At 40.4% G+C, this 15,362-nt stretch overlaps 1 protein-coding gene across 11 annotated transcripts in view; it reads left to right on the forward strand.

Moving 5' to 3' along the window:
- sipa1l1 (signal-induced proliferation-associated 1 like 1) overlaps positions 1 to 15,362 on the forward strand; it is a 444,836-nt gene that overhangs the window by 165,063 nt on the left and 264,411 nt on the right. For 10 of the 11 annotated variants that reach the window (XM_063052303.1, XM_063052359.1, XM_063052321.1 and 7 more), the window contains one exon: positions 6,899 to 6,950. The exons of the other annotated variant lie outside the window; for it this stretch is intronic. The gene's annotated coding sequence lies outside the window, so the exon portion shown is untranslated. The remainder of the gene's footprint in view (positions 1 to 6,898; positions 6,951 to 15,362) is intronic. 11 annotated transcript variants of the gene reach the window in all.

Genomic DNA, 15,362 nt, shown 5'->3' on the forward strand with positions numbered 1-15,362 from the left:
GTTGGAGATGTATTTACCAAAGCAAGTGGACAGCCTACTATCAAACTTCAAACTTCTGACATGCCTTGTAGCTGGTGGTTGGGGTTATCGAGAAGTGAGTCCTTTGCCACTGGATATGTAGCCTCTATTTCTGTCTTATACTTACAATATTTATGTAGTTGGTCCAGTTAGGTTTCTGGTTGAGAGTGATTCCCAGATCGTTGCTGGTGGAGAACTTGCAGATAATAACGCATTGAATGTTTAGTGTAAGTGGTTTTACACCACTGATTTTATAGGTGATCATGGCCTGGCACATTTTGTGGTGCAAATTTTACTTGTAATTTATTAGCCCATGCTTGATTGTTCTCATGGAAGATGGGAGGAGAAGATGGTGGCGCAACGCAGCGCGTGCGGCGGCTCCGAAATGATATCGTATTTGTTAACTAGGTACCATGCATGATCCTGATTTGATGGAGACAGACATGAGGAGCATGGTGGAGGAACATCTGAAGAAACTTCTGAAATGCCTGCTTTGCTGCTATTGCTACTGTACAATCGAGAATCTCCGGAGGGGAAGGCCCCAAATCCTCGGCATTGCCTATTGCCTGTTGCCAGGGCTGGAGAGGAAGCACTTGGCAGAGATGGTGCTCGGTGTCGGAGGGCTGGTTGGAGGCTCAAAGTTTTCGGATGGACGCAGGAGTCGGCTGTGATCGAGTGCTTCCGGGGTACTGCATCGGCAAGTTTGCGGCGCTGGAGGTTCATGGCAGGAAGAGAGTTTCTCTTCCTTCTACCATCTGCGTGAGATGATGGGACTTTCGAGAGACTTTGAGACTTTTTTTTTCACTGTGTCCATTGTCTGTCCTTTATCAAATTATGGTATTGCTTTGCACTGTTGTAACTATATGTTATAATTATGTGGTTTTTGTCAATTTTTTTAGTCTTGGTTTGTCTTGTGTTTCTGTGATATCATTCTGGAGGAACATTGTATCATTTCTTAGTGCATGCATTACTAAATGACAATAAAAGAGGACTGCGTGTCCTCATAATTTAATCTAAATTGTTGAGACAAGGGATATCTCATTTGATCTTACTGTATATTCCATTGAACTTTCTTTTTGTCCACATTGTTTAATAATCTTCCATTAATCGTTTTCTGAGCTTGTAATAGATAACTCTGGTGACAGTGAAACTAGATCAATGAGACTATCTTCCCTCAGAAGAGGAAGGAAATAACAATGCAGAAGATGAGTAGTATTTCTGTTGTTCCTTGCTCTAGGGCAATAGGATGTAAGCCACATCTGGCTCTCTGTAGTTCATGGAATATCTGATAGCACATCCAATATGTTCTTTCAAACAAATGGAGAATATTACATGTCAAGAAGACTGATAACAATGGATACTCTTATCACTTTATTGATAGGAGTATATATTTGAGAAGTCTAAAAATTCTGTAAATGTATACTCCTTGAATGACATCAGCAGAAATCAGCCAGATTTTGCGAGTTTCTAATGGAGTTACATCATTGGAATAGATACTTTGTCATATCTACTTTGTATATGTATTTAGCTATATTCAGATTCTAGATCTTAAAGATTCAGTTAATTAATTGAACTGGTCATCAAAGTAGCCTCTTGTCTCTGGAGACCTGATTTGTAGTTGAAATTAGACTGCTAAGATGAACACTTCCTCTGACTACTGTAAGATTTCAGCTTAAAAATTGTTGGCAGCCTCGGTTGGCCCAGTTCTCACTCTGAATTGACAGATGAAAGTTATTCGAGTTCTGGCATAAAGCTGGGTACAAGTCCAGAAAGGTGGTCAGCATGAGAACTGGATATTTCATATTTCACTAACCTTGGGAATAAGATAAATTATAACAGCAAGGCCAAGGGAATTCTGTAGTCCACTTTACCCTACTACACTAAATTAAGATTGCTTGATCATCATGGGAAAGATGTTCGTTTTGGTGGGAAAAAGGTGTAAAAGGAAATGCAGTAAATCTGCAATTGGGACCGACAAGCTAATGCTCTGTATGCCACGTTATTCCAGTAAACTTTGAGAACTTTGTACTTTGTGACTGGTTCATTTGCACTGATGGCAGTTTTATGTTCTTTTAAAATTGCTTTTGCACAATGTTTCTTCCAGTGAGCAATTGCTTCAGGGTTCGGTTTTCCCTTCTTTGATGGGGTAAGGCCAGCATGCACTCATTTTCAATTACATTGACACAGAACTGTTTATAACAATGGAAACTTTATTTTTATAATGTATTTTAGTCTGAGGTGAAACTGTCTTCCGTTTGGATGATTATGTCTCAGAACTAACTGACGTGTGACATAATATTGTAAATTGTCGAGTATACATCAGTTTTTGGCCCCAGATCAGATGCAAATCAGCATCAGACATTAATTTTTTTTTTGAAAGATTCTTCTTACATTTGTGACAAACAGTGACGTTGGAAAAGTTATTAAAGTTTAAAGCTCTCTTTCACATACTATGGGAGATTTTCACAATGTTATAGCTTATGCCATTATTGCCATAATCGGTGTATATAGGAAGGTTCAGTGGATATCCGATATTATACAGATGCCTTTACTCTTCGATCTTGTGCAGTGTACAGTATATAAACCCCAACATAGTATAAACCAGAATATTAGCCTGTAACGAGAATAATGACGTGATCATCAAAAGAGCATTAATCTGTATATCAAACTTCAAAATAAATTTATTATCAAAGTTGGTGTATGTCACCAAATACAAAACTGAGGTTCGTTTTCTCATCAAATCCGATAACCATAATAGAATCATTGAAAGACTGCACCAACTTGGGCACTCAACCAGTGTGCAAAAGGAAACAAACTGCGCAAAAACAAAAAGAAAGAAATAATAATAAATAAATAAGCATTAAATATTGAACATGAGTTGAAGAGTCTTTGAAAGATTGTGGGAGTATTTCAGTGATGGAATGAATGAGGTTATCCTCTTTGGATATTACAATTTGTCCTCTATTCCTAATAAATGGTTATAGACTGACTACAGCTGAGACCCCAGTACCAGCACAAAAAGCCCTAAACTACCAAGTTATTCATTAACCCAATTTCATTATAAAATACAAGATCAAAAGCAAATTATGTACTTTAGTATACTGATTTAGAAAACTTTCATCTCCCACTTTATTACTGCTCATTTGGTTTGCCCATTCTATATTTGAAGATTGAAATTCTGGCTGAGTGGTGTCACAACAACAACCTCTTACTCAATGTCAGCAAGACCAAGGAGCTGGTAATTGAGTTCAGGTGGAGGAAACCTGAGGTCAATGTGCCATTCCTCATCGGCAGATCGGAGGTGGAGAGAGTAGGCAACTTTAATTTCCTCAGTGTTATCACTTCAAAGGACTAGTCCTGGGCCGGGTTCATAAGTCCAATTATGAAGAAAGTACGCAGTGCCTCAATTTCCTTAGAAGTTTGAGAAATTCAACATGACATCTAAAATTTAGACACTTCCATAGATGTGTAGTAGAGAGTATATTGACTAGTTGCATCATGGCCTGATATAGAAACACCAATGCCCTTGAACAGAGAATCCTACAAAGATTAGTGGATTTGGGCCAGTCCATAACCAGTAAAGCCTGCCCCACAATTGTGCACACCTACAAGGAGTACTGCCGCAGGAAAGCAACATACATCATCAGGGACCCCCACCACCCAGACCATGCCCTCTTCTTGCTGCACCACCAAGTTCATGAACAGTTATTACCCAACCATCAGGCTCTTGAACCAAAAAGGATAACTTCATTTATTAAGTTGTAAGATTGTGGCAGATGAAATATAATGCTCACTTTCACCCAGTATGGCAGAGAAAAAAAACTAAAGGCAGGGCATTTTTTACATGGTGAGAGGTAGAAAGGTCTCACTATGTAAAGAATGACTTGGGTGATTCTTCACAGGTTGCTAAATTTTAAGTGACGTGTATATATTTAAAAAAAATAGATAAGTAGAGTAAGTATTTTCAGTTTTTATTGTAGGAATGGCTGAGGCTAAGAGTAGAGATATCCTACCCCAATTATATAAGACCTTGGTAAAACTGCAATTGGAATTTATATAGGTATGATCCCTCTATGCAAGGAAGCTTATACTTTCAATGAAGGAATTGCAATGAAAACTCACTAGATTACTTCTGGGGAAGTGGGTTTATTACATGAGAGATTAGGCAGACTGGGCCTGTATTGGAATGGTGAATGGTAATTTCACTGAAATGTACAGAATTTCCTCCGGCAGCCTTCTAGAACAATGGTTGTAAGTGGTTCACGGCATAGATGAGAATTTTATTTACCCAGGCATTCGCGAATTTTTAGAATTCTGCACCCAAGAGGGCCATGGTGGCTGCTGCTGTGTATTTTCAGTTTGGAGATCTATTCATTAATTGATTTGAGGAATGCCGTTCAGAGACGAATTATCATCCGTGATCTTAATGGATAATGTAAAAAAAAACACAAGGATTCAAATGCCTTATTGCTGCTGCTTGCATTCTCAAGTCAGAGACAGCAAACCAGAAAATGAGACTCTAGTAGGGATATGCAAACTGTGGAGTGAAATGTTGGATAGATATTTCAAAGAATGATTAGAGTATGTGGATTAATCCTCAGCCTATTCAAGTTTTAGTGAGAGGTGGTAGAAGCTGTGTTAGTGATGGTGCTTCTGTTGGGATTTTTCTTGGCTTAACATGGTTGGAAAGTGATTATTTGATTGCTTTGCTGCAAATTATGAATCTTAAAGTGGGATAGCTATTTTGGGAAAATAGCTTAGCTTTCTTTATTAGCAATGGTTGGACCACATATCACTTTAGTTTTAAATCTTCCATTGTAAATCTATAAAAAGATAGCTAACAGGCTACAGTACCTTGGAAACTTTAGACATATTTGGCTGGTGAGATAAGTTTATACATTGGGATCCTATGTGGTTGCTGCTTCTCTGTGGAACTACACTGAAGTTCATAGGATTATATCCTCCGCCAATGCTTTTGACCTTTGATGTAGTTAAGAGGCATCATGTATTAAAATAAATATGGTGAAGGTGGTTAGATTTGCGTTTATCAGCAGTCTTCACAGGCTCTGAATCTTACAGATGCACATGTTGATCAGCAGGCATTCGTTCATGGGTAGTGCACTAGACTGACTGACAAATGTCTGTTGGAGCAGCATTCCTAGATGTACACTGGCTCATCTGCTAGGCAGCTTCTGAGATGCGTTGAGAAGGTTATGGGGAGCTTTATCTTTTTTTTATAATTATACTACCTCTGATATGCCACCATATTAAAAGATCCACTTGAAAACAGACACAGCCATGACTAGAAAGAAGCAAAGGTCCAGTTTAGAAGTCTCTGCAAGTAGAATTGCTTTGCCCTGTGTTTTGTGACAGCTGTGGAATCCTCTGGTTGAACAACACAGCAACTTTCTGCTAGCTAGTGATGTTTGAAAAACCTTGCACAGCACAATAATAGAAAGTTACATATCTTAAATAGAAACAAAATGGAAAGTAACGGATATTCTTTTTAGAGACGTAGAAGAAAGTGACCTTTCATAACGTGGTCATTTCTGAAGAATAGAAACCTAAGATCTTTCTGGGAGTAGACTTGTTCCCTTGATGTTTGAAGTTCATTGTTGTGACCTTAATTAGATATGACATTGAAAGACTTTAGTAGCTTCTACAGTCTGACAAGCCTGACTGCCTGAGAATTACAGAGCTTTCTAGTACATCTTTATTGTACCCCTTCTCCAACCCAGTTGTACTTTACCACTAAGGTTTTCATTAAAATGAGTTTCAGTGTCTCTGCATCTCCCTTAATATAGATAGATAGATAAATATACTTTATTAATCCCGAGGGAAATCTGGTTTCGTTACAGCCGCACCAACCAAGAATAGAGCGTAAATATAGCAATACTAAAAATCCCCAACAATCAAACAACAAAATGCAAACTATGCCAGATGGAAACTAAGTCCAGGACCAGTCTATTGGCTCAGGGTGTCTGACCCTCCACGGGAGGAGCTGCATGTTCGATGGCCACAGGCAGGAACGACCTCCCGTGCCGCCGAGTGTTGTATCACGGTGGAATGTGGCCGAAGTCCAACAGTAAAAAGTTCAATATCCAGTCTGCAAACACGCTCCTCGATCGTAATATGCCCCGGATTGCACCATCCGTTGTTAACCAGATCAGTAAGCACCCAACTCCTTTACGCTTACCACTCTCAGTGCACTTTCGGTCAGCCGGAACGGTATTACCCGCCGAACTCCTCTTCTCCAAAAGTCTCTGTTGTCTCGACCCCGTTCTCTTTCCTCGGCTTTGTGATCCCCCTCTCCATCCTCTGTGTGTTTTCCTCCGGATTTCAGCAGGAGTGTTCGCCGCTCTGTTCGCTAAACCGGCCGGTATTTGCTGGTCCGTGGAATACACAACGCGATCTTGCTTCTGTCCCGCGTGTCGGGATGTAACCATTTCCAGCGCTAAAGAAAACCCAAATAAAACTCTCTACCAGCATGTTAGAGAGGGTGCAGCTTCAACATGTTACCATGTGAGAAAAAAACCCACAAAAAATAAGCTCATTTCTGAGCAGGCCTACACTTGGTTCACAAGTTAAAATGTAGATGTCCAATTTATTATGGTTGACTTTAGGCCTGAAAATGTTTCTTTCTGGAGACTTGAAAGGAATGCTGATTGCTTTCAGAGTTACAGTTTTGTTGGATACCTTTCACACTTTTGGACTGATCTTCTTACATGTGGCATGCCAGTCATCTTGTAAACTAAAGAGCATTCATTTCTGTCAGTCCTTTCCTTTATTGAAAATGAGCAGTTAATTGATGTTAGTTTGACTAGTAAAGTGGTGACCATTTTCTGATTTTTATGTTCTAATGGGTCACTTTCTTTTGCAGATTTTTGGACCACATTACAATTTGCATTCCTCCTCAGTGTCTGTGTAAACAGGTCAGTGCTCTGCTTCTCGTGATTTGGTCAACAGAAAGGGGTTTGGAATTGATGCAGATGTGGGTGAGGTTGTAAAGCACATCTGCCTCCTGTGTCAAACAGAACATTCTAAAGTACTGGGGACATCCAAATAAATGCAGAGTTAAACTCTTTATTTTTTTTTCTTTTGAAGTGGTGGGTGATTTTTTTTAAAAAAAAAGAACATTTGGTTAAAATTTGAATTGGCAAAATAATTTTTTACCTGTTTTACCAAAATAACTTTTTTTTTACCTGTTTTTCGCTCTGTCTTTAGTGGGCAGTGCAGTAGTGTAGTGGTTAGCATAATGTCATTAAAGTCTCAGTGATCCAGGTTCAACTCCTGTTGCTGTCTGTAATGAGCTTGTACATTCCCCCGTGACTACACGGGTTTCCTGTAGGTGCTCCGGTTTCTCCCACATCCCAAACTTCATACACGTTAGTAGGGCCTGTTTTAGCATGCTGTAACTCTAAATAAAATTTTAAAAATAAATGAATAAAATTTGGGTGTAAGTATTCCATTAGTGATTACGCCACAGTTGGGAAAAACTCTGGAGTGAAAACAAACCACTAGAAATGGGCAGATGGTGTTTTGGGTGAAGGCCCTTCATCTGGACTGAAAGCCAGAGAGGCAGTAGCCAATATAAAGAAGTGAAGGGAAGGGGTAGAGTAGGAGCTGGCAAACAATAAATAGATCGAGGTGCAGATGAAAGAGGGAAAAGTAGAGGCTGGAAGGTAGAGGCAACAAAGGGCTGTAAATGATGGGGAAAAAGGAGCATAGAATCAAATGTGCTGAGAGAGGATCTATAGGGTTAGTTATTGCAGTTCCTCCAGTTGCAGTGGTAAGTACCTCAGGAGGAGTAAGAATGGACAGGGAGGAATGAAGTCACATTGTGATGGCGTTGTAGCTGGTGGAAGTTGCAAAGCACGGTGTGCTGGATTTGTCAACAGGGGGGTGAAATGAACGAATGAAGGGAACTTCATCCATGTTCTGTCGGGGGAGAAGTGGATTATGAGCAGAAGTGCAGAAAGTGAAGGAGATGAGCGTGAGAGGCTCTATCAACAATAGAGAAAGTTGGGAAGAGAAGCCCCATTTTCTGAAAAAGGACATCTCTGATGTCCTAGAGTGGAAGGCCTCATCCACACAGATGCAACAGAAATAGAGAAAGTGAGAGAAAGGAACAACATCTTTACAAGAGAAAGGGAGGGAGAGGATGTGTGTAAGTTGGTGGGACTTGTTAAATGTTGGTGGATAGATTGGCTGCTGAGATGGAGGCGGAGAGATCGACAAATGGGAGAGATGCGTCAGAAATGGTTTAAGCGCACTTGAGGACACAGTGGAAGTTGGCAGCAAAGTTGATGTAATTGTTGAGTTCTGCATGGTTGCAGGAGACAGCACTAATGCAATCAGTTTGGTAGTGAAGAAGGAGCTGGGGGAGTGATGCTGGAACAAAGGTTGATTCACATTGCCAATGAAAAGACAGGATACCTAGAGCTCCTGAGTACCCCTGTCTGCACTTCTGACTTGCATTAAGTGGAGGGAGTCAAAAGAGAAATCCCTAAGGGGTAGCATATGTTTTGCCAATCGGCACAGGGCATAGATGGAGAGGTACTGGTTGGGTTTGTGTTCTAGAAAGAAACAGAGATCCATAAGAGTCCTTCGGATGGGGAATGAATATCCAATCTGAGGATGTGGCACTGGGGGTTGGATAATTGAAAGCTGTTAAAACAGTGGAGGGAAAACAAGGTGTCCTAATGCAGGTGGAAAGGGATTAAAGAAAGGAAGATAGTATGGAGTTAAGATATGAAGAGGTGAGAGCAAGCAGAAACAATGGGCCAACCAGGTCAGTCTTGCTTGTGAATCCAGGTTAGAAGACAAAAAGCCACTATTTTGGGAACCATCGGGTCGGAAAATATGGAGAGAAGATGTGTAGTAATATGGGAGACAGAAGCTTGATGATCACTGGTGGGCTCATCGTCAAGAGGAGGGTGTCAGAAAGTCAGAGAACTATCACATAGACACTGCAAGATAGAAGTCTGTCCCCCAGACCACAATGATACTGCCCTAGTCAGCAGATTGATGATGAGGCTGGGACAGGTGCGGAGTGCACGAAGAGCTACCGATTCAGAGTGGGTGAGGTTAAGGTGAGTGAGAGGAGAGGTGAAGTCAAGGTGGTTGATGTTGCATTGGCAGTTGAAAATGAAAAGATCAGTCAGAAAGGGGTATCCAAGAGGAAAAGGTGATGGGAGTAGTTATCAAGCGTGGGGAGTGGGTAAGGACTCCTTATTAAAGAACTAGGCATGGAAGTGACAGCTCAGTTGTGGTCAGACTGGAACTTATTGAAGTGCAGGTACAGGGGTACACAGGTGATGTCTTTGCTGTGGACAGACACCTCTGGATTAGAAAAGGGGAGGTCAGAGAGGATAATAATGAGCTGGGGTCAGTTGTGGGACTAGAGGACAGCAGGGGAGTGGAGGGCTCATGGGAGGTTAGGCCATCAGGGGGAGAAATGTTAAAAAGAGTTGAGAGGTGGTGTATTTGTAGGGGTGAAATATGACACTGGGGATGGATTGATTGCTAGCAGGACAAGAAATGGTGGAACCATGTCCTGGAGGAACTCTGGTCCTTGTTTGTATTACTGCTATTTTGATTTGATTTTCCTAAGTATTTATCAAGAGTTCATAACTTGTGCTTCTGGTCGTGTTAACATTTCTTTCCAAGCTCTCATTTCTTCGTTCATTAACTTGCCATCTATACCTTTTCTGTTTTTTCTCATCTGCGTAGCTTTCTTTTTCCTCCCACTCATTGTTGCTCTCCCTCCCTCCCTCTCTCCATTTCTCTCCTGTCCTTTCTTCCCCCACTACATCTCTTTTGGGCTGTTGAATGTTAAATTTTGAAGAGCTTAAAAGCAGTGTGATGTGGATTTTCTTGTATGTTAAATCATTAGCTCTAAAGTACTCCAGTCCAATGTGCCCTTTTGCCTTACCTGCTGTCATTAAGCAGCAGACCTTTAACTTTTTAGAAAAGGAATTGGATTTCAAATGAATAACATTTCCCATGTTGTACCGTGCTTTATTAAGGGCCACTATATGATTCTGCAGTGTTAATGAATCGTGTTGTTTGGCATCATAGGACCTCTGTTGAGCCGTGGGAATCAAGCATGCACTTGATTTTCTAGGGTTTAAAGGTTAAGTACTTTCTATTCATTGTTATTTGGAGAATGTTGGTGTGAGGTGTATGACAGGCTTCCCATCTGCCAGAACAAGTTAAAGGAAATGGAATTCAAACTTGAGAGTTGTTTGTTTAACCCTTTCATCAGCACCAAGTTTGTATAAGTGGATCTGGTAGTAGAATGTACCGCAGATGCTGGAAATCCAAGCAACGCATGCACAATGCTAGAGGTGCTCAGCAAGCCAGGCAGCACCGATAGAAAAGAGTATAGTTTCACCTATACTGCTGGTTTCACCTATCACTTTGTATTTCTTCCTGCCCACCCCTCACATTCCAACTCCTGACTCCTCATCATTTTCCTATCAGCCCTGATGAAGGGTCTTGGCCTGAAACTTAAACTATACTCTTTTCCATAGATGCTGCTTGGCCTGCTAAGTCCCTTCAGCATTGAGTGTGTGTTGCTTTATTTCATCCATTTTCCTTTCCCTCTGGAATTCTTCTGCATCTTCCAAAAAGGCTGAACATCATTGATGTATTGTTCTCCTAAGTGCAGTATCCTCTACTGCTTTTGCCAGTGGCTGGTTGCTGACTGTGAGGCTGTTGACCAGTGAAAACTTGGGCTGAACTTATTCTAAAAAGTGTTAGATGTTTTCCTTGATTTGTCTACTGAATTGCACTCAGGGAAGTTCACCATCCTCCCATTGCTGCCTCTGGGGGATTGAAGTAATTGTAAAGCCCATGGGGATTAGTTTAACCAGAGGAAGATGGGATTTTGCCACTGGTGTTAGGTATATTAATGTAGTGCCTATCTGCACAAATGACTATTGTTTTAAGACGTGAAGATGATTTAAAAAATCTGAGATGGATGCTTCACAGGTTGAGGCTGTGCAGTGTATCATCATCATTACTTGAACAAGTTTATCCTTAAAGCACTGAAACAATTTGTGTTGCTATGGTTGTGACTGCAGCACCAATTTAATTGGTTAGTTTTGTCCCTCCATTGATTGGTGGCGGTGTAGTTGCTAGGGAAGTATCTAGCTTTCATTTTTCCTTCAACATACATTGTGAGCTGAAGTGCAGTAAGCACATTTTTTTGTTTTGCCTGAAATGGAATTAAACAGTTGTGTAAAAATGTTACTTCAGAAATGCTGTTATATCTTCAGACATTGCAAGATGTTGGATGCACCTTGCTGAAGTGTAAAAATTGAGCCATTGCTTACTCAACGCATAAAAAATACTCTGTTCTGCAGACCATTCAGTCTACTCATTACCTCCATCCGGGGGTGTTTACTTAACCATGTGGATATGGGCTGCTATTAATTTCATAGCTTTAGGATGTGAAACAGCTCCACTTATCTAAAGGCAGAGCAGTGAGACTTTGACTCAACCTCTGGATGCCCCAAAATCTTTTCAGCGAATGAGTACTTCTGAAAACTAAATAAATCTGAGAGTTGAATATGTTTTTGGCCACCTGTTTAGTTGTGTTCTCTGATGTCTAAATGTGACCAATTTTAGTACCGAACAATTAACTGCAAGGATTGAAATGAATAATGAGCGGAATTATGTTTCTGGAGTGCTGCTGCTTAAAAATATAGTAACCATATTATTTGGTTAAACAAGATTCCCAATTTGATTCGCCATTCTACACTTCATCAATTTAGTTAAAATGATGTTCCATACCACTTTTGAAGGCTATCATGGACTTATTAAATCATTGTTTCTTCCTTTCAGTGTGTTTAAATTAATACTGAGCTATATTCATGTCAGCAACAAAAGGGTAATATTGTGAAACTTAAAACACAATATTTCAAACTTGTGGTGTGAGGGTGGTTGGATTCATGTAGTCCTCTAGACTGAATGAAAATGCCACAGCACTCAGATGGAGACGATGCTATCAATGAACTGAAAGTTTGAAGAATGTGAGCAAATGCATTCCTTTATGATAAAGCAATCAGAAATCTGTCTAAAGCCGACATCTGTTTTTTAACTGCATCTTGTGGAGTAGGGATTTTATTTTTGGTTGATCTCTCTTCCCTTTTTTCATAAAAACTAGATACGTTTGGCGCCAATAGATCACTTTACTCTTGAAGATAAGTTCCATATTTCAGATATCTTTACATGCCCAGATGTCACGTGGATTTGGAGCACACCCAGGGAATGAACAGAGAACCCATATCAGTTTATTTTGGCATTTAGTGTCACCATGTGAATTGTGATTCTCCTCATCTGTGGGAGAGAGAGAGAGAGAGAGAGAGAGAAATAATATACTAGAGTTCCATTTAATTGCCCTACTATTCATTAAAGGAACAGTGTATCTAGTCCAGTAGATTCAGGCCTGTGTTTATACCCCACACAAGAATCTAGCCATCTTTCTTCTGACCTTTTTCTGGATATCTTTGTGTTCCTTTCTCACTCTTGTTGTTATCTACCTTGCTTTGAATGGAGCTGATGCTATTTGCTTCGGCTAATTTCTGTGTAAATGCATTCTTACAGTAGTGAAGTAGCCTAATGAGATTCTTGTTGGATTAATTAGTGTCTACCTGATTCTGGTTTTACCCACGTGGAAACATGTAAGTAGGATTTAATACAAAAAGTGGATTGGAAGTTTGTTTCAACAATCTTGGAACGGGATATTATAAAATTTGAATGGGGAAGGGAAACAAATTACCCTGCACTCAGAAAATTCAGAGAGAGAGAGGAGTTCGCCGTTTATTTATGCTATTGAGAATGTCTGTCTCTGAATAAACCTGTTTAACAGAGTTTGCTATAGGAGCAAGAAATTTGAAATCAGCTTCCGGGAGAAGGTAAATGAGATTACATCACTTATTTGTGGAGTAGTTTTCCCTCATTTCCACCCTTCTCGGTCTTCAAGAGATTTACATGTAAGGTAGCCACTGTTGTGGTTAAGATGCTAGAATAAGGTCCATGCAAACAACAAAGCATTAAAGACCAGACATACTATATCGGGGAATGGAAAAAAAATTAAAAGTGTATGTTGGAAGTTGGAACCAAAAACACAAAATGCTGGAAAAACTCATAGGTCAGGCAGCATCTGTGGAAGTAGAAACAGTCAACATTTCAGGCTTGTGACCCTCTCACCTGAACATGCTGCAGTCGTATTATTTGAGGAATAAATGTTAGGAAGGATACCTTTTATCTAGGTTTTGTTTTCAAACAGTGCTTTGTGATGTTGGGTATCCGCATAAGGTGACGGATAGGACTTTGGCGTAATATTTCTTCTGAAAGACAGCAATCTTGACAAAGCAATAATACCTTCATACTACACTGAAATGTCAATTTATATTTGTATTCTTGGAGTAGATATAGGAGCTGTAAAACTGCACATCACTGTTGCTTTTCATTAGAACTGTAAGACAATACAGTGAATGGTTAAATGTATTAATCATACGGCTCTGGTGATACTACTTTTCCATGATATTACAGGTGTCCCCCGCTTTTCGAATGTTCGCTTTACGAAACCTCACCGTTACGAAAGACCTAGATTAGTTCCCTGTTTTTGCTAACAGAAGGTGTTTTCACTGTTACAAAAAAAGGCAGCGCGCGGAAAAAGCAGCGCACAATAAAAAAAAAGCAGTGCGCGATAAAAATCAGCGCGCGCCCCGAACAGCCGCTTTCCCCCAGATTCGGAATGGCATTCTCGCTGGCATTGCTTAAGCACGTGCCTGTGAGCAGCCGTTAGCAAGGTGAGTTCTAAGGTATCGGAAAAACCTAAAAGAGCTTGTAAGAGTGTTACACTTAGCATAAAACTAGAAATAATTAAGCGTTTTGATTGTAGTGAACCAAGTAAGGAGAAGGTGAGTTTGGCTTGTGGAAGTTGATGAAGATGATGTTGAAGAGGTTTTGGCATCCCATGACCAAGAACTGGTAGATGAAGAGCTGATGCAGTTAGAAGAGGAAAGGATAACAATCGAAACCGAATGAGTAATGATAAAGTACGACTTTAATTTTGAAAGGGTATGTCAGTTTAGGGCGTATTTGCACGGTGGTTTGAGTCCTTACAAAGAACTGTATGATAGAAAAATGCTCGAGGCTAAGCAGTCAAACAAGCCTTCCACATCAGCCACAGCAGATGACGAACCTTGACGTTCAACATCGAGGCAGGCAGAGATAGAAGAAGATGACCTGCCTGCCCTAATGGAAACAGACGACGATGAGATGACACCCTAGTGTCCCACCACCCTAGTGTCCCACCACCCCAACCCCTAGGCTGTGATACCGATTCGCGGAGAATGCAGCGGTAGCCGGGAGGCACACAGCCCATCTTTAAGAAAAATGCCGAAATAAACAAACTAATTAATTAGGTGCCGCTCGGCACGTAAATTTCGGCCCAGATCAGAGGCGATGCAATCGGCAATTGCCTCTGATCTGGGCTGACAATTACGTGCCAGGTGACACCTAAATAATTAGCATGTTTATTCCGGCTTTTTTCTTAAAGATGTGCTAGATGCCTCCGGGCTGCTGCTGTACCCCTGCATGCTTCGTGGATCGGTATTGGTTTGCAGCCTGGAGGGTGGGGGCCACTGCACCACCCAAACTCTGATGACTCAGCCTAACACACCATCATCAGTGTGCTCTGCGCTGTCCCAGTTCCAGTAAGTGATACTACACCATACATTATTTCTACTTTATATAGGCTGTGTATTTTTACATGTTATTTGGTATGATTTGGCAACTTCATCGCTTAAATGTTACTGGAGAGAGTGTTTTTGCCGAGAGCGCTTGCGTGAGATTTTCATTACAGAGAACAATTCAGGCAATGATTGTGGAAAAGTATTTCTACTTTATAAAGGCTGTGTATTTATCATATCATTCCTGCTTTTACTGTATGTTACTGTTATTTTAGGTTTTATGTGTTATTTGGCATGATTTGGTCGGTTATTTTTGGGTCTGCGAACGCTCACAAAATTTTCCCATATAAATAAATGGTAATTGCTTCTTCACTTTACGACATTCTGGCTTACAAACCGTTTCATAGGAATGATCCACCTTCGGATGGTGGGAGAAACCTGTATAATGCTATTTTGCTGATTAGATTTTGTGTCTCTTTATTAATGACTGCCCCATTAAAATAAGGTCCGAACAATAGCTAACGTTGGAGTAGCACACAATATCATGCTGTTCTAATGTGAGTTGGTTATGATCACAATTTATTATATGATATTGAGGACAATTCTCAGTCCTAGTTTATAGAACTATACATTGGG

The sequence above is a fragment of the Mobula hypostoma genome, chromosome 1, assembly GCF_963921235.1.
Source record: "Mobula hypostoma chromosome 1, sMobHyp1.1, whole genome shotgun sequence".
NCBI lineage: Eukaryota > Metazoa > Chordata > Chondrichthyes > Myliobatiformes > Myliobatidae > Mobula > Mobula hypostoma.